General features: G+C 41.3%; 1 pseudogene; it reads right to left on the bottom strand.

Moving 5' to 3' along the window:
- Positions 1-243: 243 nt before the first annotated feature.
- Positions 244-17818, bottom strand: LOC100674302 (E3 ubiquitin-protein ligase TRIM22-like; annotated as a pseudogene).
- Positions 17819-21559: the final 3741 nt, after the last annotated feature.

The following is a 21559-nucleotide window of genomic DNA, read 5'->3' as shown; positions in this document are numbered from 1 at the left end:
TAGAGGCTAACAGATGGTAATATACAATGTAACATTTCACTGAGTCACACCCAAGTTGTCACAGCTCTCCCCGCCCCCCCCCCCCCGTTTCCCCTTCATCCTTAGGGAAAATGTGGTAATTTTACTTTCACTCAAAAAGTAAAACTGCATCATTTTATATTTCCTGAACATGCTTTCATGCGCTGTTCTCCAACTGTTTTGACTGCATGTTCCGATAATGCAGCTATAAGGTGGAAGATCCTCCATAGCATGGTTCCTTGGCTGACACAGTGGGGCCCAGTGAGCTTCACCCATGAACCAATCTGAGACATGTAAGATGACTGGTATGTCAACTTTTGTGCAGTTAAAGCAGAGGTATTTTATTATTGTTTGTTACTCACAGAATAATAAGCTACTCCTTGGTTATAAATTTTTATTGACTCACATGCAATCCCTGGGTAGTGCAAACAGTTAAACACGAGACTACTAATGGAAAGATTAGTGGTTTGAACCCACCAGAGGTGCCTTGGAAAAAAGGCCTGGCAATCTGCTTCCAAAAGGTCATAGCCTTGAAAAAACTATGGAGCACCGTTCTACTCTGCAACACAAGAGGTTGCCATAAGTCGGAATTGACTCAAAAGCAACTAGTGTGGCTTTTTGACATTGACTCACATATCTATGGGACAAGATCTGACAATGAGGCATATTGACAGTTTCAGTTTCTCATGTATAAGAGAAGTTTGTTCTATCAAACAAAAAACTTATGTTTTACAAGTTTAATAATATTCATATCAATTTTGTACAAATTTTATTCATTGAGATGTCAATTTCTCCATTACATCATTATTGGTTAATGGAGTCCCTGGCTGGTACAGATGGTTAACATGCTTGGCTGCTAACCCAATGGTTGGAGAGAGATTTGATTCCACCCAGAGGCACATTGGAAGAAAGGCCTAGCAATCTATTTCCCCAAAATCAGCCATTGAAAACACTATGAACTCTGGAGAAGCAAAGCATTATTGAAGAAAAAGAACAAAGTAGGAGGTCTCACACTACCTGACCTCAGCACCTACTGTAGAGCCACAGTAGCCAGAACAGCCTGGTACTGGTTGTCCATCTGTAAAAAAAATTAAACAGACCCATACCTCACACTGTACACAAAAACTAATGTAAAATCGATCAAAGACCTAAATATAAAACCTAAAACAATAAAGATCGTGAAAGAAAAAATGGAGACAACACTAGAGGTCCTACTACATCACATAAAAACCACACATAAAGGGAATATAAACCTTAACAAACAGTGCACAAACACCAGATGACAAACTACATAACTGGGAGCTCCTAAAAATTAAACACTTATGCCCATTAAAAGGCTCCACCAAAAGAGTAAAAACAGAACCTACAGACTGGGAAAAAATTTGGGGCTGTGACATATCCTACAAGGGCCTAATGTCTAAAATCTATAGAGTAAAACAACACCTCAATAACAAAAAGACAAATAATCCAATCAAAAATGGGCAAAGGATATGAACAGACACTTCACTAAAGAAGACAGGCAGCTAACAGACACATGAGGAAATGATTGCAATCATTAGCCAATGGAGAAATGCAAATCAAAACTACAATGAGATATCATCTCACCCCAACATTACTGGCACTAATCAACAATACAGAAAATAACAAATGTTGGAGTGGTTGCAAAGAGACTGGAACTCTTATGTACTGCTAGTAGGAATGTAAATGGTACAACCACTATGGAAAATGATACAGTACTTCCTTAAAAAGCTAGAAACAGAAATACCACATGATCCAACAATCCCACTCCTAGGAATATATCCTAGAGAATTAAGAGCCATCACATGAATAAACATTTGCATACCCATATTCTTTGCAGCATTATTCACGACAGCAAAAAGATGAAAACAATCTAAGTGCCCAGTAACAGGTGAATGGATAAACAAATTATGGTACACATGCAATGGAATACTACACAACAATAAAGAACAATGTTGAATCCATGAAACATCTCACAACATGGATGAATCTAGAGGTCATTATGCTTAGTGAAATAAGTCAATCACAAGAGGACAAATATTGTATGAGACCACTACTATAAGAACTCAAGAAAAGGTTTACTCACAGAAAAAAATATATATATATATTTGATGGCTATGAAGGAAGGGAATGGTGGGGAGGTGAATACACTAACCAGACAATAGATAAGTGGTAACTTTGGTGAAGGGAAAGATGACACACAATATAGGGGAAGTCAGTACAGCTTGACAAAGGCAAAGTCATAGGAGCTTCCTAGATGCATCCAAACACCTTGAGTGACTGAGTTACTGGGGCTAAGAGTTGGGGACCATGGTCTTGGGGAACATCTAGGTGAATTGCCACAACAAAGTTTATAATGAAAATATTCTACATCTTACCTTGGTAAGTAGTGTCTGGGGTCTTAAAATCTTGTGAGGGGCTATCTGTGTCTACTGGTCCCACCTCACCTGGAGCAAGGGAGAATGAAGAAAACCCAAGACACAAGGGAAACACTAATCCAAAGGACTAATAGACCACAACTACCACAAACTCTACCAGACTGAATCCAGCACAACTAGATGGTGCCCAACTACCACCACTGACTTCTCTGACAGAGATCACAATAGAAGATCCTGGACAGAGCAGGAGAAAAATGTAGAACAAAATTCAAACTCACAAAAAAAGACCAGACTTACTGGTTTGACAGAGGCTGGAGAAATCCCGATAGTATGGCCCCCAGACACCCTTTTAACTCAGTACTGAAGTCACCCCTGAATTTCACCATTTAGCCAAAGATTAAACAGGCCTGTAAAACAAACAATAACACACGTAGTTCAGTCATGTATACGAGACTAAGTAGGCACACCAGCTCAAGAGCAAAGATAAGGAGGCAGGAAGGGACAGGAAAGCTGGACGAATGCAAATGGGCCGAGAGGGGGAGAGTGTTGACACATCGCATGATTGGCAACTGATGTCACAAAACAGCATGTGTATTAATTGTTTAATGAGAAACTAATTTGCTCTATAAACTCTCATCTAAAGCACAATTTAAAAAAATTTTGCCAAATCAAAAAGTAAAAAAAAAAATGTGTATAAATTTTCAAATGAAAAACTAATTTGTGCTGTAAATTTTCACCTAAAATACAATTACTTAAAAAAATAAATAAGAAAATCCTATGGAGCACAGTTCTATTCTGACCCACATGGGGTCGCTTTGAGTCAGAATTGGCTTAAGGCAACAGTTTTTTTGTTTTTAAATTTTAATCTCATAATCTTATCATTGAGCATTGAAGCTACCAACAGTAAATTTCCTAAAGGCAAGCAGGGGACTTGTCAGCCTTGTTCCTTATTATCTCAGATCTATTACAAGCTGTTGTATATTGGGAGTGGCAGTTAGATAGATATGCAGGTATTTAGCTATAGTTACTGTATTATTGAATATCGACTTGAGCCTACTGAGATACTCATGCTTCTACATTCTATTGTTGTTGTGGAACATAATCTCTATAATACATAAGAAAATTCTGCTTTTGATCTGGTATTGCTAACATTTATATAAACCCCTGTGACAAATTTTAACCAACAAGTTTTCAAATCTTCTTTTTCTTCCTAAAATTTACACAGTTTCTTTAATGCCTGGTGTTTGATCCATCTACACCCCCACACTCTAACCGCATTAAGTCTTACTTTGCCCCCAGGGTCTGCAAAATCAGGCTTATTTGTAAAATATGACTAGTTGGTTATGAAGAAGATGAGAACAAATATTTTTACAATGATGTAACATTTATTTTATACTTAGACTTTTTCTTAATCCATGAGTACATAATCAAATTATTCTATTTCTTGAAACAAAGTTAACCATTTTTCAAGTAAATTATTACATATTCTTAAAATCATTTGTCTCAAGTAAGAGAGAAGAAGCCAATGAAAAAAACAGACACCACTCTGGATCAGTCCTTTTGTGTAGGAAATGGTAGATGTTATTACAAACATTCTATTATTTAATTTCCACAATATCTCCTTCAGGTAAGTTTTATTATTTTTATCTATTTTACAAATGAGAAACTCAGTCCCAAAGAAAGCAAGTGCTTAATTTGATAAGAGCCACTATGACATAGCCATATAAAAAAAAAATAACCAAACCTAGTGCTGTCCAGTCAGTTCTGACTGAGAGCGACCCAAGGGTTTCCAAGGCGGTAAATCTCTACAGAAATAGACTGCCAAGTTTTCGCCCCACAGAGCTGCTGGCTAGTAGTCAAGGGCTTTAACCATCAAGTGCTATATCATAACTATACAAAATTTGATCTGGTTTCAGAGGCCGGGATTTTAACCGTCCAATTACAATGTTTACCCTCTAAAGTAAGGGGACATTTTATTCATGTCAACTGCAATAGCATCCTGGTAACAAAGTGGCTTGGCCCCTGGATGGCACAAGCAGTTTGCACCTGACTGCTAATTTAAAAGGTTGGTGGTTCAAATTCACCCAGCGGCTCCATGGAAGAAAGGCCTGGCGATCTGCTTCTGTAAAGGCTATAGCTCAGAAAACCCTATGGAGTAGTTATACTCTGTATGACATGGGATTGCCACAAGCCAGAATTGACACCACTGTAATGGGATTTTTGTTTGTTTGTTTTTAATGGAGTGACTTAATAAATCATTATGATTTGGTTATCTACTCTTGCATCCTTTATGGCTTCATGAATTCGGCATATCAGTCTACATTTTGTGGCATCTAAGGTTTTCTCTAAGATGCTCCAGGTTCCTTCTGCAGCTCAGCATCTCCTGGGCTCTCACTTCCACCCCACATCCTTGAGAGTCAGGCTGCTGCCTTCTCCCTGGGGACGTGGTGCAGATAATACAGACTGGCACTAATCTTGGCCCGGCCACTCATTATAAGCTTTGGGACCACGGGGAAAAACTCAGTTTATAAACTCTTTTAGCCTCCTGATGGAACCCTGGTGGCGCAGTGGTTAAAGCAAAAGGTCAGTGGTTCAAAACCATCCGCGGCTCCATGGAAGAAAGATGTGGCAGTCTGCTTTCATAAAGATTTATAGCCTTGGAAACCCTATGAGATCGCTAAGAGTCGCCATCGACTCAATGGCAGTGGGTTTGGTTTAGCCTCCTGATATAAATTCTCTTTTTTATACTTGTAAATGTTACCTGGAATAATGTTTATGTATGTGTGTCTTAGTCATCTAGTGCTGCTATAACAGAAATACCACAAGTGGATGGCTCTAACAAACAAGTTTATTTCCTCACAGTAAAGCAGGCTAAAAGTCCAAATTCAGGGCACCAGCTCCAGGGGAAGGCTTTCTCTCTCTGTTGACCCTCTCATCAATCTTCCCCTGGACTAGGAGCTTCTTGGTGCAGGGAACCCAGGTACAAAGGATGCACTCTGCTTCTGGCACTGCTTTCTTGGTGGTATGAGGTCCCCCCTCTCCGCTGACTTCCCTTTCCTTTTTATCTTTTGAAAGATAAAAGGTGGTGCAGGCCACACCCCAGGAAAAGCCCCTTGACATTGGGTCAGGGATGTGACCTTAGTAAGGGTGTTACAATCCCATCCTAATCCTCTTTAACATAAAATTACAATTACAAAATGAAGGACAACCACACAATACTGGGAATCATGGCCTAACCAAGTCGACACATATTTTGGGGGGACACAATTCAATCCATGGGAGTGTGCTAGGTTTATATCCATGATTATATATTATATATACTTTTTTATCTGTGTGTATATATGCATATATGTGAGTGTGTATATGTATACAGTGAAACCTGAGAGCTGGAACTCGACGGGATTGTCTCATTTTTCCAGGTCTCCCAAGTTTTCTGCTTTGACAGGTGCAGACTTCCTACTTTCCTATTGCTCATTTCAGTGGAAAATATTTGAGTTTTCCTTCTCTGACAGGTTTTTGCTTCACACAGATTCCACCTTCCACAGGTTTTACTGTAAATCAGTCCCAAGCCAGGCACTTTCATTTTCATCCAGTGTGGCCAAGAGACTACCCCTTTCTCTGCAGCTCTGCGAATCTTGATGCGGGCTCTGTGTAGTCATAGTGCCTGTGCTACTTTATAATGCATACTTCTCCAAAAACAGTTTGTCTTTTTTTTTTTTTATCCTAAGTAGGTCTATTCCTCATCCTGAATTTGAAATGATAAAAAAGAATAGAAGTGCATGGGATGGCAAATGGAGTGATATACTCACATGTTTCACCTCAAGGAAAAGGCCTGAACAGCAAAAAGCTATCCCTCAGAAGGACTGCTGAGCCTCATCAGGGCCCTGGCTATTGCACAGAGTATGGAAACTCATACTATCTGCATCAGGGTTTTTCATCTTTGGACCTGGAAAATTAGACTTCATAGAGCCAGCTCTTGCTCTCTTGAAGTGAAAATACTTGTTCTCCAGGACATTGGAACAGCTTACATTTTTTCAGAAAAATGAGAACAAATATTTATTCTTATAAACAAGACTTTCAGATAAATGCTTTACATTTAATAAAATTTAGCTTTCTTAAAATGATCCTAAGAATTAGGTAAAACTTTTAATACCAAATTTTATTTTAGGAAAATGAGACCAAGAGATGTTAAGTAACTCATTCAAAGTTACACAGCTTGTAAGTGAAGAGACAAGACTTGGACCCAGAAGCTCTGGGTGTCAAGAATCCACTCTTGGTAAATACATTATTTATGTGCTTCCTGCTTAGCTCCCTGATGAATACGGTGTGTCACTGGGAAACCTACAGACTCCGAAGGGTTCATTGTTTAGGACAGATGTACTGTCCTAGATAATATGAACAAGAGTTGACAGGTTTTCTTTGTCAATTGTGTTAAGTGGCAGGGGGAATGAGGCAGAAAAGAGATGGTAGAGAAATTACAGGAATACGGCTCTTTCTCTAGGAGGGATTAGATGTCTTTCTCTCAGAAACGCAACAAATGAGTGTTCTCTGCAAATGATATTAGGACGAATATGGTACAAGGCATCATTACACGCTGTGAAGACTGAAAGATATCCTGTAGAAAAGAACGGAAGAGACACTCAGAATGCCGGAGATGAGCTCAGGTGCAGGAGCTGAGCCCCTGAACAAGGAACTATGCAGAAGTGTGTGAGGGAATAAGGAGGTTCAGGAGCTCGGGGGGCACAGGGTCATGGGGGCTGGGCAGTTACAAGGATTGAAATATGGAGAAACACGCCGAGAAAAGCAACACTGAGAAAACTTGTAGATGAGTGACCCATGGTTTGTGACATTGAAAAATGACACAGTACCTGCCTCATAGTCTAGGAAAACCCCAACCCGATGAGGAGGCGCAGCCATGAAGAGAGTCCGAACCTGGGGATCCAAGGAGGAAGAGTCCTCAAAGGCATTATATTCAAATTGATTCCGTAACCCTATAACCCAGAAGCCATGTTGAGGTCTGTATCTGGAGTACACATCTTGAAGATTTGCATTTGAGCCTAAATGAAACCAAGAACCCCAATTTTCCCTGGGGTCACTTGTTCTACAGCATACCCCCAGTATCCAGGCTGTCTTCCTGGACACATCCACCTCCCAGTAATGTTTACCTGAGAAGAAATATTGGCAGCCCAAGACACCAAAAGCAGAAAAATCACACTGATAGGAATTGTTAAAGTTCAAAATGTGCACAACTCGCACTTGTCTCTGATCCGCAGAAATGACAACATTCGAAGAAGCACGGACTGGATTCAGTGTCACATCCACTGTAGGAAAAATTACAGGGTCAGGTGAAGGACATGGGGTAGATGAGTCTTTGAAATATCGTAAGAAATACTGGGAATTAACTGGGAGGAGCTTGTGTTGGTGGCTCAGAGACAGGCAGAACACTTAAAAACGTATGTTTGGGGATGCGTGTGTGGGGAAAAACACATGGGGCTCAGATCATGGGACTTAGTTGTAACCACAGCTTCTCAAAAGGGATAAGAACATGGTGATTTGAAGACCCTGTAAATTCTTCTTACCGCAATAGCACTGGACATCTGTCAGCTCTGAAATGACAAAAGTTTCAAGGATGTTGACTAGAAGTATAGGAGTCAGTGCTGATACCTATCTCCTCTCTAGAGCAGTGGCAGGGAAGGGGAGTAATGTGAGGCTGTAAACTGGTGAATGAGAGGATGAACCAGTCACCTCGCCATTCACCCTTAGATATGACCACATTTTCTTTAGCACAGGATATGCCTCCTTCTCTGGCCTTCTTCCCCCCAGCCCATCCTCTCCTAGAAACTGTACCCTTTCCCTTAGGTAGCCCCTGACATCACAAAAGTCCCACACTACACCCTTACCCAAGTTCTGCTCACCTCTAAATGTTTGCAGGATGCCCTTCAGATCTGGCGCTCGGAACACATTCTTCAGTTTCTTGGAAGCGATGTTCGGCTTCTTCAAGGTCCAGATCTCACTTCTAAGGATGATAAAAATTGACCCCCAACTCCTCTGACCTTCTGTCTCTACAGCACCACTGCATCCCTCACCTTTCACCCCACTGATGCATTTTAACCCCCTTCCTGAGGAGCCAGAGAATGGGAGAGGGGAGACTACTAACACTAGAGCCAAAAGACTTGTGCTCATGTCTACTTTCCCACTTACCCTCTGTGCGACTATGGGAAGGTCTTCACTTCAAAGAGGCTCTCATTCCTTCCTCAAAAATGGAACAACTAACCCTCCACTCTCTACCTCTTAAAAACAGTATAAAATTAGGTGAAATAATGGTGCCTATTTTTTTTTTTAAGAAAAGGTATTTGATGCCTCTAAAGTATAGGATATGTGCAAAAGAGGTGGCCATTTCAGTGGGCCCACCAGGGAGAGTCCAGAGATGTGGATTTCCAGGCAGATGATCAGTAGGGAGGCTGAAGAATCTGATTACGGGGAGGTTGAGAAATATCAAGTTTGAGGTTCCTATATTGAAAGGCTCAAGGGTCTCCAAAGCCTGTTACTCCAATATGGAGGCCCAGGGAAAAACATCTGAGGTCTCAAATTCTCTGATGAACCATTACAAACATTTGGAAAAGGAGAAATTATGACCACTAAATTCATTGCTGTTGTTAGTTGCCATTGAGTTGGCTCCAATTCATGGTGACCTCATGCACAATGTAAAAAAAAAAAAAAAAAACCCTGCCTGGTCCTGTACCACCCCGTGATTGTTTGCGGATCAGAAGGGTTTTCACTGACTGGGTTTTGGCAGTAGACCACCAGGCCTCTCCTCCTAGTCTGTCTTAGTCTGAAAGCTCCTCTGAAACCTCCCCAGCATCATAGCAACATGCACGCCTCCAATGTCAGACAGGTGGTGGCTGCCCGTGAGGATCATTGGCCGGGATCACACATGGGAGGCAAGGATTCTACCACTAAGTCATCAATGGCTTATCTCTGAATTTCACATATTTGGGAAGACCTTGATCCTGCCAGGTAGGTGGGCAACTTTAGACACAAGAACACCATTTTTCATATCGGATGCTGAAGTGTTTGAATAAGAAGAAATTAATTATTGGCACCAACGCCAAACCCACTATTCTCCAAGACTTTAGTTTTTTGAAACCTAAAGAAAACACCTATAAAGACCTTGCTTCTTCTATCCTCAGGGATATAATAGTCCCTTTGGACAATCTGGGGACCTGGCAGAGAAGAAGACAGAACCTATGAAATACAGAAATCAGAGCTAAGGAGAGACAAAGGTGTGAATGAAATTAGTGCAGCTGTGGGGCTCTGATACTGCAACCTCTTATCCTTAACGTCCCTCTTGGGCCTAACTCTATGACCTCCACCACCCAAATTTCCTACCATGGGAAATCCCCATCTGTGGTCAACAATTTGAGACAATGCAATACTCAAATTCTCCAGCTCTGTGATTTTTTTTTTTTTTTTTAATTCTGATTGACCTCAAGGTAGCTCTCATGGCTACTATCCACTCTCCACACAAAAAAGGATCATCCCTGGTCTCCCACACATACCTTTTCACGAAGTCAATCATAACCTGGGGAGAAGAAGGAAAACATGAATCAAGGATAGGGTTGCAATATTTAGCAAATAAAAATACCGAATGGCTAGTTAAATTTGAATTTTGGATAAAAACAGCTTTTTCTTTTATCAGTGCGAGTATGACCCCTAGTGGTGTAGTGGTTAAGAGTTAATCAGCAGTTCAAATCCACCAGGTGCTGCTTGGAAACTATGGGGCAGTTCTACTATGTCCTATAGGGTCACTATGAGTGGGAATTGACCCAACAATGGGTCCCCCCGCAGAGATAATTCAATGACAATTAACAACAACAACAACAGGACCCCTGCAATATTTAAGATACACTTATGCTAAAAAAGTACGCGCTGTTGAATCTGAAATTCAAATGTAACTGTGTACCCTTTATCTGGCAACCCTAGATGGAGTGATAGGCACTCCATCTTACAATGTTTTACCCACCTTCTACATCAAACACCCACCAGCCCTTGATATGGTGAGAATAGATAGATAGTCACAGTGTACTGGGAAAAATGTAAGAATAAAACCCAGGCAGAACTTCCCAGAGAACTCATGTGAGTGTGTTAGGTCCCCTAAAATATATATATAAATAAATAAACATACAAAAACAGCTTTAACCCTCAGAAGAATAGGAAGATGCTTCAAGTATCTGGAGATGAGATCTATTTAAAAGGAAGAGAAGAGGCCTCCTATTTGTTTTTTGAAAATGCATATGGTTCCCCAGAAGCTTAACCTCATTAATTCATTGTACTTTCATTTATTCTATAGGCATTAAAAGGGAAAATGTGCCATAATGTGATATATCCAGATAATGGAAAGGTACTCAGCAATAAAAGGAAAAAAAGGAAAAAACTGCCGATACATGCTACAATATGAATCAACCTCAAAATATTATGCTAAGTGAAATCCAGATGCAAAGGACCACATGTTTATACTAAAACGTGTGGAAATGGTAAATCTATATAGACAGAAAGCAGCTGGGTGGACACCAGGGGGTAGGGGTAGGAACAAGTATTGACTGCAAACGGGCATGAGGAATGCTTCTGAAGTGATGGAAATATTCTAAAGAAGAATTTGTTCATAGTTTAATAATACATTTACTAAGAATCCTTAAATTGTACACTCACAATAAGTGAATTTTATGGTATGTAAATTATATCTCAAAAAATCTGCTTAAAAAAAAAGCTAAGGAAAAGATCCATTAGATGGAAATGAAATTATTGTTCAATTAGCAATAGAAGGAACAGAGAGTGGCAAAAGACAAGCAAACAAAATCTGAAGTTTCCTGAATTTCTAAACACATTTCCTGGCTGTAAATCATAGTCATAATATTAATGCCACAAAAAAAAAAAAATTTAACTTTCACACTGTCTAGTTCCTCCATTAAGTTTTATAAGTTTGTCCATATATTTTTCTCCCCCCAGAAAAAACCCAGTGGCGTCGAGTCGATTCCAACTCATACATTCTTCCCCAGCCAACACAAACACATGAACACACACACACATGCACATACGCACATATACAAATTGCTTGCTCAGGTATTATACAGCCTAGCCTTACATTTGCCACTCCTCAGAGGGAAAAAAATTAAACATATTAAAAATTATGTGTATGCATACCTATGCATATATATAACAGGTTTTATTGTAATATGAATATATATAAAATCATACCATTGTGACAACTGTACTAAAAATGAGGCAAGGTGGGCAAGACCTACCTTTTTCTCCAACTGCAGAGCAAGGATCCTAACTGGAAAGGGATCCAGGTTTCATGTCCCCACATTTCCATTCCTTGTCACCAGCCACTTTCATGACGCTTCCTCTCTCTGACCCTAACCCCCTGCCAGTAGCCTGACATTAGGACACAAGCTAGAAGGCAGCTATCCTTCTTCATCGACTGCCCATGCAGACTTTCCCTGGCCACCAGTCACCCCGAGCTGCATCTACACAAATCAGCTGTCCTGCCAGCCCTTGCTGGCTCATTGCCTCCTGTGGCCTCATTAATTCTCTAGAATGGCTCACAAAATTCACAGAAACTATTACCTATACTTAAGGGAGCCCTGATGGTGCAGTGGTTAAGTGCTCAGCTGCTAACTGAAAGGTCAGGGGTTCAAACCCACCAGCTGCACCACTGGAGAAAGATGTGGCAGTCTGCTTCAGTAAAGATTGCAACCTTGGAAACCCTATGTGGTAGTCCTAGTTTGTCCTACAGGGCTGCTATGAGTCAGATTGATTCAACGGTACACAACAATTACCTATACCTACAGTTGCCTATTTATTGTAACTAGAAAGGACATAAGGAAAGAAGCGCTCGGGGAAGGTCAGGAAGAAGTCATAACACAAGGCTTCCATTGTCCCAGGGATGTGCCAGACACTCTCTCTTGCATGCTGTTCTCGCCTATCCCGGACACCTCAAAAAGAGGAAGCTCCAAGGTTCAAGGTGCTTTAGTTATTGGGACATCATGCATATCAATCCAATTAATGAATATGCATGACTGACTACATCATGCCCCTCCCTTCCTGAGTGGGCTTGTGTAGCCCCCTACTTACTTATACACATTTAAGTGTAGCCCGGTGGACCAGTTAAGAGCTTGCTACTAACCCAAAGGTTGGAGGTTTGAACCCACCCAGCTATCTGCTCCCAGAAAGATTGCTGTTGTTGTTGTTAAGTGCCATTGAATTGGTTCTAACTCATAGCAACACTATGTACAAAAGAATGAAATATCGCCAGGTCCTGTGCCATCCTCACAATCATTGCTATGTTTGAGCCCATTGTTGTAGCCATCTCATTGAAGCTCTTTCTCTTTTTTGCTGATCCTCTACTTTACCAAGTGTAGAGGATTTCATTTTACTTGGATCCATGATCAACACCCATGTAAGCATCAATCGAGAAATCAAACGACATACTGCATTGGTCAAATCTGCTGCAAAAGATCTCTTTAAAGTGTTAAAAAAGCAGAGATGTCACTTTGAGGATGAAGGTGCTCCTGACCCCAGCCATGGTATTTTTAATCACCTCATATGCGTGTGAAAGCTGGACAATAAATAAGGAAGACCAAAGAACTGATGCCTTTGAATAGTGGTGTTGGTGAAGAGTACTGAATACATACCACAGACTGCCAGAGGAACAAACCAATTTGTCTTGGAAGAAGTACAGCCAAAATGGTCCTTAGGCGTGAGGATGGCAAGACTTTGTCTCACATGCTTTGAACCCATAAAGATTTCAGCCTAGAAAAACCTGTGGGGCAATTCTACTCTGTCGCATAGGGTCACTATGAGTCCGAATCGACTTTACAACCCGTAGCAACAAGTGTAGACTGTCTATTTTAGAAGGACAAAGAGCACCTTAAGTGCTCAAGCTATTTTCAGAAACTATATACAAAACGTCAAACTGAATTCTTTGTCCCACAATTATCAAAGAAGTTATGTTTTTCTTTCTAAAATTTTCCCAAAACTAATGTGTACATGTTTGCCTGTGACTAAGCCTAGTGAAGAGAAGTCTGACAAACACTCAACACTAGGTCACAGATAACAGCAACATATAGAATAAATCTATATGAGGTATGGATACAGTGAAACTCCAGGATCAAATTTTTACTCTGCCCTTCAAAAATTAACAATAATGGATACTTTTCCTTGCCATTCATACACTGAATTACCCCCATCACACCTGAAATGAATGACAAGGAAGGGATACTGCAGGGCCAAAGGAATTTCTTAATGCCACTACCAGGAAGAAAGCCCAGGGACCCAGTAAGGAAGGAAACTTGGTCTCTGTTTTTCCCGAATCTCACATGTAGGAGCTCCATTCCAAGTCTTACTTGCAGCATCTCTACTGATGACCCCTGCATCCGACGCTCCACATCTGAGATGAGCTCCCTCAGTTCCTGGTCCTGCTGGATCAGCTGGTATTTAGCTGCTGCCAGGCTATCCAGAACTTTCACGTCTTCTTCCTCCAGCTTGTGCAGCTCCCTCTTCTTCTCATTGTCCAGGATGGCATGCAAGTCATTAAAACCTGCCAGAATCCTTTGTCTCTCAGCCTGTGTCTGATGCTTTGGAAACAGGGAAGAGAAAGAGGCAGTCAGTTGTCAGTTTGGTTGAGGATCTACTTTGCAAGGTGCTGGGAGCCAGGATAAGAACTATTTTCTTCAGGGAGTTCTCACAAGGAGGGGAGGTGAAAGCCACAGAGCAATTCCAGGGGAAGCTGTTTGTTTCTACAATTTTTTCTTGACCTCGTTCCAAAACAATATCCTCGAGCCTGCTTTATTAAGGTACACCGAGAGCCAAAATGTAACACTTTGATGAGGCTTGAATTGCAGATACCTGTCCTGGACACTCATGCTTATCTATGCATTAAAACACTCTTCCCCAACCCCCATGTTTAATCCCAAAGCTGGGAACCTGGACCTTTGCCCAACATCTTTCCTGCACATATCAGAGCCTCAAACCTGATGAAGGAATGGGACAGAAGATTCATAAGCCATTTTCACAATTGTTTCCCTCATAGTCTTCATCTCCAAATATTTTATTTCACTTGTGATATGTCCACTCTCCAGCCCCCCACTTCCAACAGGGGAGGAATGAAGGACTAATCAAATAGCTTCTGTACTCATTAATTCTAAACGAGCAAAAAGGAAGGAGCCTCTTGTGACTAGAACTCAAGCTGCTGCCCAGATTCATGTCTCAGAACTCCCTCAGGAAGCGTTTCCTCTTACCTTCCAAGAAGCTCTCTCTTCTGTAATCTGAGCTTCCAAATTCTTGGCTTCCTGCTGCTCCTTCCTCACTCAGCCTTATGAGAGTCTCCTGGAGCTTCTCCTGTGAGAACAGAATCACACCACTGCTTTCTCAGCACCTGAACAGATGATACATTGGTGCAGAAATCAGGCTGATCTCAGAAGAGACCAGAGTTTACAGAAACTGTGAGACTGGCCATTAGAATCTATGACTCAGACAAAAATCTGAGGAGGTGAACGTGTTCTTTATTCCTGAGTAGTGGAAGTCACTATCTCCTCATCGAGAGTAGCCCTGATTCGCCACTGAGTTTATGTTAATGGTGGTGGGATGACTTGGAAAAGGATAGCAAGACCGGTGGCACAACTTAAAGAATGTAATCGCTGTCATTGAATTATACATGAGAAATTGCTGAGATGGCATGTTTTGTTATGTATATTTTCAGTTATTTAAAAAAAAAAGAGTAATCTGATTCTCTTTTGTCCTAGAGGAAGAATTAATCCTGCAGCAAGGAAAATCCTTTCTTCTCATTGACTTCCTTCCCCACATCTGACCAACCATGTCCTCTAGTAGTTCTTCTGCTCAGAAAGGCAAGAAGAATTTATTTTGGGAAGCAATTCTCTACTCATTCAACAAAAAGAAAACAAAACAAAGCAAAACAAGTTTCTCTTCTCTTGGCTAAGTGTCTCCAGTCTAGGCTAATCTTTTATGTAAATAGAAGGCATGCACAGAAATGTCCTCCAGGCCTTGATTAGAGTATGGGAAGCTATCACAGGACTTAATTCTATGGTGAAAAAGTGAGGAAAGAAGAAAGTGGAGATTTCTGAGTGCTACCTTCTTCCCTGTCTTTCTCTACCCTGAGCCCTACCTGACATTTCTTGGCCATCTCCTCTACAAGGAGCATTTGGTGACCACAGTGCTCCTGAGACCTCACACAAAGCCAGCAGATGGCCTTCTCATCATTTTTACAGAACAACAGAAGTTTTCTCCATGGTACACACAGAGACCACTTGTTTGCCCCTCCTGTGGGCTCAACTTGGCCTCCCTGAATCTCTTCACTATGTTGGCCAGATGATGATTAGGCCATAGATTCCCAGGCTGGTAGCTGGCATGGCACACAGGACAGCTTTTTTCCCCTCCTGGCCTGATGGTCAGTGACTCCTCATTCTTCGCAGTGATGCAGGCTTGGCAAAAGCTATGTCCACAGCCTAGGCTCAGGGGTTCCGTGAGGAGCTCCAGGCAGATGGGGCAGGTCACCTCCTTCTGTATGTCTGCCCGGACTGAAGCCATTTCGCTGCTTTCCTAGCCTCTCCCAGTCCTGGCTCCTGAGTCTCTTCTTGCTCACAAACACCTGCAGGGCTGGGAATGTAAAAGTGGGCACTGTAGGGAATGTAGGGATTAAAAGGATACTGATTGTACAGAGATTTAGGACAGGACAAAATAATATAATGAAGAAACATAAAGAGACAAAAAGAGTAGGACAGTGACAGAATGAAAGGGCTTCTTCTAATAATTTCAAACACTTTACTCTCAGTTTATGTCACATGACAAATTCCACCCTTATCAGGGCAATGATTGCTATTTTCTCTTCCACTGGACAGAAGGGCAAACTGAGGCCCTACAGATCAGGAGCCTTGTGTAAGCCACTTGCCTTTTCTTCCTGATCTCAAAACACTGGTTTTATGTTATATACACTAAACCCACCACTACCTCCTGCTCCTTTTGCACTTGCTCTTGTCTCTGCAGGAAGTGATTCAACCCCTGATATGCGTATGATTCATTTTTTTTTTTTAAGAGCTTTACTGAATTGTAATTCACATCCCATCCAATGGACTTTTTTTAAGTGTACAATTCAATTAGTAAATTTATGGAGCTGCATAACCATCACCACAATCCAAAGGTAGAATGTTTCTATCACCAGAACACAAAACTGGTGCCAATTAGCAGTTCACTCCCCATTCTGACCTCTGGCCCCAGACAATCATTAATTTCCTTTGCATCTTTATAGATTTAAATTTTATAGAATTTTTGATCAATTCATAAAAATAGAATCATAATATGTGGTCTTTTGCATCTGCTTTCTTTCACTTAGCCTACTGTTTCTGAGGCTCATCCAGCCTGTCTTTCTTTCCTATACCAAAAAACCATGCTCAGGGTTAAAAGCACCAAACCCACAGCTGCCTGTAGGTTTTTGCACTTAGCTTTTCTCTCTTCATGGAATGATCCACCACCCAATACTTGCACAACTCGTGTTTATACTTCATTCAACTTTCTCCTCACACGACCTGTGGTGGCTAACTTACACCCACAACCAACCACCACTCATTATACATTTGCCATCGTCCACCACTCATTATACATTTGCCATCGTCCTCTTACTTTCACTATGTAACATATGACACCTTTGGTTCAAGTTGTGCCCCCTCCCCTTAAAACGTAATCCACTCATAGACCAGGCACTTTAGTTCGCTGGGAAGAGATTTTCTGCTGGCCTCTGACAAAAAAGACTATTCTGGCTCCCTTTGGCTTGGAAAGAAAAGGAAGGAGATGGGTGTGGTTTCAGCCTGGAGAAATAATGGTCCCTACAAGGAGCCCTAGGTGGCGCAGTGATTAAGAAGTATGGGTTGCTTACCAAAAATTTGACAGTTTGAATCTAACAGCTACTGCTTGGAAACCCTATAGAGCAGTTCTACTCTGACCTGTGGGGTCACTATGAGTCAGAATTGACTCAATGGCAATGGAAACAGGAAACAAACAAGCCCCTTTGCTTTTCCAAACCCCTCTTCATTAAAGGCTGCCCATCCCCCAGATTCGACCCCTGCAGGAAGCCAGCAAACTGGCTCTATTTTTTCAATTCAGAGCAGCTTCCGGACCCTAAATCAAACTCGGCCAAGCATAATCAACCTTTTTCCCTTGAAGTCTCCCAATCTCTGCCCCTACAAACTACCTCACACACCTTCAGGTTCAAGCAGAAAAGCTGTGACTCCATGTGGAAGAATGGAGGCAGGTCAGGGACAGGATGGTCTAGATTTACTCACCAAACCAGGGGTTTAATGTTCACAAAGTAGAGAAATGAAAGTTAAATTATTGAAAACAGGAAGCTGAAGTGAAACTTTAGAGGGAAGCCACTCCCCAAGTGCCTGAAGGAGGGGTTAGACTTTAACACTTTCTGGTACATGGGCAGCTAGGAGCCCAGTCGCTAAATTTTTTATTCCTATCTGAGCTGTGGGGAAAACCTGGTGGCATGGTGGTTAAGTGCTACGGCTGCTAACCAAAGGGTCGGCAGTTTGAATCCGCCAGGCGCTCCTTGGAAACCCTATGGGGCAGTTCTACTCAGTCCTATAGGGTCGCTATGAGTCGGAGTCGACTCTATGGCACTGGGCTTTATCCTAGCTGTACTCTGGCAAAAATATTTGAATAAGAACAATGTAAATCACAATTATATCATCCCCACAGTTTGCCTGAGAACTCAGAATGTCAATTCTTTGTATTTTTAGATATTCTATATTCAGGCTGTCCAAGTCACTGAGGGTAAAATATTGATCCAGAAAGGCTTGGCACCTGACCACTTATAACACAGTCTCCCGGAGAAGATAATCAATTAAAAAAAAAAAAAAAATTAGTCCATAATATCTATGAATCTTACAAGTCCATCTGTTAATTAACAAGTTTCTGTTCCTTATTTAGGCAGGTTGGAAGAGGAAGCATTTCATAGACTACTAGAGGTTCAATTTAATCTTTGTCATGCAAGCCAGCAACTCATAATGCAGGTAAGGACATAGCAGTTAATAGACGGTGCTGTTTAAGTGTAATTTTTCACTGAGTCACACTCACACCTACAAGGCTTTTTTTTTTTTTCTTTTCATCCTTAGGAAAAAGTTTGGTATGTACACCATCATTCAAAAAATAGAAGTGAATCACTTTACATTGTTTGCACATGTTTTTGTGCCCTGAGTCTACCTTGCTCTTGCTCTGACTGCATACGCCAATGGTGCAGCTACAAGATGGAAGAGGCTGCACAACACGGGTCTCTGACTGACAGGGTGGGACCAGGAATCCTCCCACTTTAACTGACGTGAGAGCGATAGAAGGTACTGAGAAATCAATTTTTATAATATTAAAGCATTATAATATTTTGGTATTGTTTATTACCCACAGAAAAACCAGCTAATCCTAGCTTAAAGAATTTTTTGACTCATATCTATGAGTCATGAACTTATAACCATATTGGAATAATTGCTACAGTTTTATTTTGTATAGGTGAGGTTCATTCTACCAGTTAAGAAACTCATGTTGTTCAAGTTTAGTGATCTTCATCTCAATGTTGTTCAAACTGTTTTTGTTGTTATTGTTGTACTTTAGATGAAGTTTTCTGAGAAAATTAGTTTCTCATTAAACAATTAATACACATATTGATTTATGACATTGGTTGCCAACTCTACGATGTGTCCACACTTCCCCCTCTTGACCCTGGGTCCCCCATTACCACATTTCCTGTCCCCTCCTGCCTTCTAGTCCTTGCCCCTGGGCTGGTGTGCCCTTTTGGTATTGTTTTATTTTATGAGCCTGTCTAATCTTTGAATGAAGGGTGAACCTCAGAAGTGACTTCATTACTGAGCTAAAAGGGTATCTGGGAGCCATACTTTAGGGGTTTCTCCAGTCTCTGTCAGGCCAGTGAGTCTGGTCTTTTTGGGGGGCAGGGGCAGGGAGTTAGAATTTTGTTCTACATTTTTCTCCAGCTGTGTCCGGGACCCTGTATTGCGATCCCTGTCAAAGCAGTCAGTGGTGGTGGGGTAGACAAGCAACATCTAGTTTTTTTGGACTCAGTCTAGTGGAGGCTGTGGTGCTTGAGGTCCATTAGTCCTTTGGACTAATCTTTCCCTTGTGTCTTTGGTTTTCTTCTAGAATATAGAACATTTTCTTCATAAACTGTGTTATGCCAATTGAGCTAGATGTTCCCTGAGACCATAAAACCCAAAATTATAGCTGGAACAAAACATAAACCCAAATAAAAAAAAATGTTTTTCTGAATCTCCTCCAAAATAAAAAACCATTATTTTCTTAGCTCTGCTGTTTTTCATTCAACAATAATTTTTAAGTTGTAAACAAGACCATTGGACCATTTGTTTGATTTGCATCTGGCACCCATGTATGCCGAATGTTTCTCTGGCATATGGCTGGTAAGGGCACAGTTCACTGATTCAGCAAGCAACGTTGTGCAGTTGCAGCTATAGGCGATGACTGCTGCTACCCAAGATATGATTCACAGGACAGTCAGAGCTCACGGTTTCCACTCCGTGCTTGACCCCTCTCACAGTAACGCAAGCTGTGCCTACCAAGACTGTGAGAAACACTCAGCAGTTGAGAACACTTGCAGTTAGAAATCTGAAGAAGCTGGTTAAACTGCATCGAGTTCTGAACAGAGTTTCACGTGAATCGAAGTTTGCCAAGTGAGCAAACATTTAAATACACATTATTCACATTTTTTAAGTGTGATATTTAAATTCAAGAAATAAAAAATACTGTCATTGATGGTTCTAACAGGGATCACAATAGAGGGTCCCAGACAGAGTTGGGGAAAAATGTAGAACAAAATTCCAACATACAAAAAAAAAAAAGAAGACCAGGCTTACTGGTCTGACAGAGACCAGAGAAATCCTGAGAGTATGGCCCCTGTACACCCTTTTAGCTCAGTAATGAAGTCGCTCCTGAGGTTCACCCTTCAGCCAAACGTTAGACAGGCCCCTAAACCAAAGCAAGACTAAAGGTGCACACCAGCCCAGGGGCAAGGACAAGAAGGCAGGAGGGAACAGGAAAGCTGGTAATAGGGAACCCAAGGTCCAGAAGGGAGAGTTTTTGACATGCAATGGGGTTGTTAACCAATATCACAAAATAATATGTGAGCTCTTTAATGAGAAGCTATTTTGTTCTGTAAATCTTCATCTAAAGTAAAATAAAAAAAGAAAAAATGGTGTATAATTTTTTGATGATTCCATTCTCTTTTTTTTTTAATTGTGCTTTAAGCGAAAGTCTACAATTCACATCAATTTCTCATACGAAAACCTACACACGCATGGCTATGTGGCCCTAGTTGCTCTTCCTATAATGTGACAGCACATTCCTCCTCTCCACCCTGTATTTCCTGTGTCCATTCAACCAGCTCCTGTCCCTCTCTTCCTTCTCATCTTGCCTCCGGACAGGAGCTGCCCACATAGTCTCATATGTCTACTTGAGCTAAGAAGCACACTCCTCACCAGTGTCATTTTATGTCTTACAGTCCAGTCTAATCTTTGAAGATTGGCTTTGGAAATGGTTTTATTTTTGGGCTAACAGAGAGTCCTGGGGCCATGTCCTCTGGAGTCCCTCCAATCTCAGTCAGACCATTAAGTCTGGTCTTTTGACTAGAATTTGAGGTTTGCATCCCACTTTTCTCCTGCACCATCAGGGACTCTCTATTATGTTTCCTGTCAGGGCAGTTATTGGTGGTAGCCAGGCACCATCTAGTTCTTCCGGTCTCAGGCTGATGGAGTCTCTGTAGTTTATATGGCCCTTTCTGTCTCTTGGGCTCATATTTTCCTTGTCTCTTTAATGTTATTCATTCTCCTTTGCTCCAGGTGGGTTGGGAGCAATTGATGTATCTTAGATGGCTGCTTGCTAGCTTTTAAGATCCCAGACACCACTCACCGAAGTCAGATGCAGAACATTTTCTTAATAAACTTTGTTATGCCTATTGACCTAAATGTCACCTGAAACCATGGTCCCCAGACCCCTGTCCCTGCCACTCTGTCCCTCAAAGTGTTTGGTTGTATTCAAGAAACTTCTTAGCTTCT

The sequence above is a fragment of the Loxodonta africana genome, chromosome 7 (assembly GCF_030014295.1).
Source record: "Loxodonta africana isolate mLoxAfr1 chromosome 7, mLoxAfr1.hap2, whole genome shotgun sequence".
Classification (NCBI taxonomy): domain Eukaryota; kingdom Metazoa; phylum Chordata; class Mammalia; order Proboscidea; family Elephantidae; genus Loxodonta; species Loxodonta africana.
Note: the sequence above shows the minus strand (reverse complement) of the source record. Positions and strands in the feature narration are given on the sequence as shown.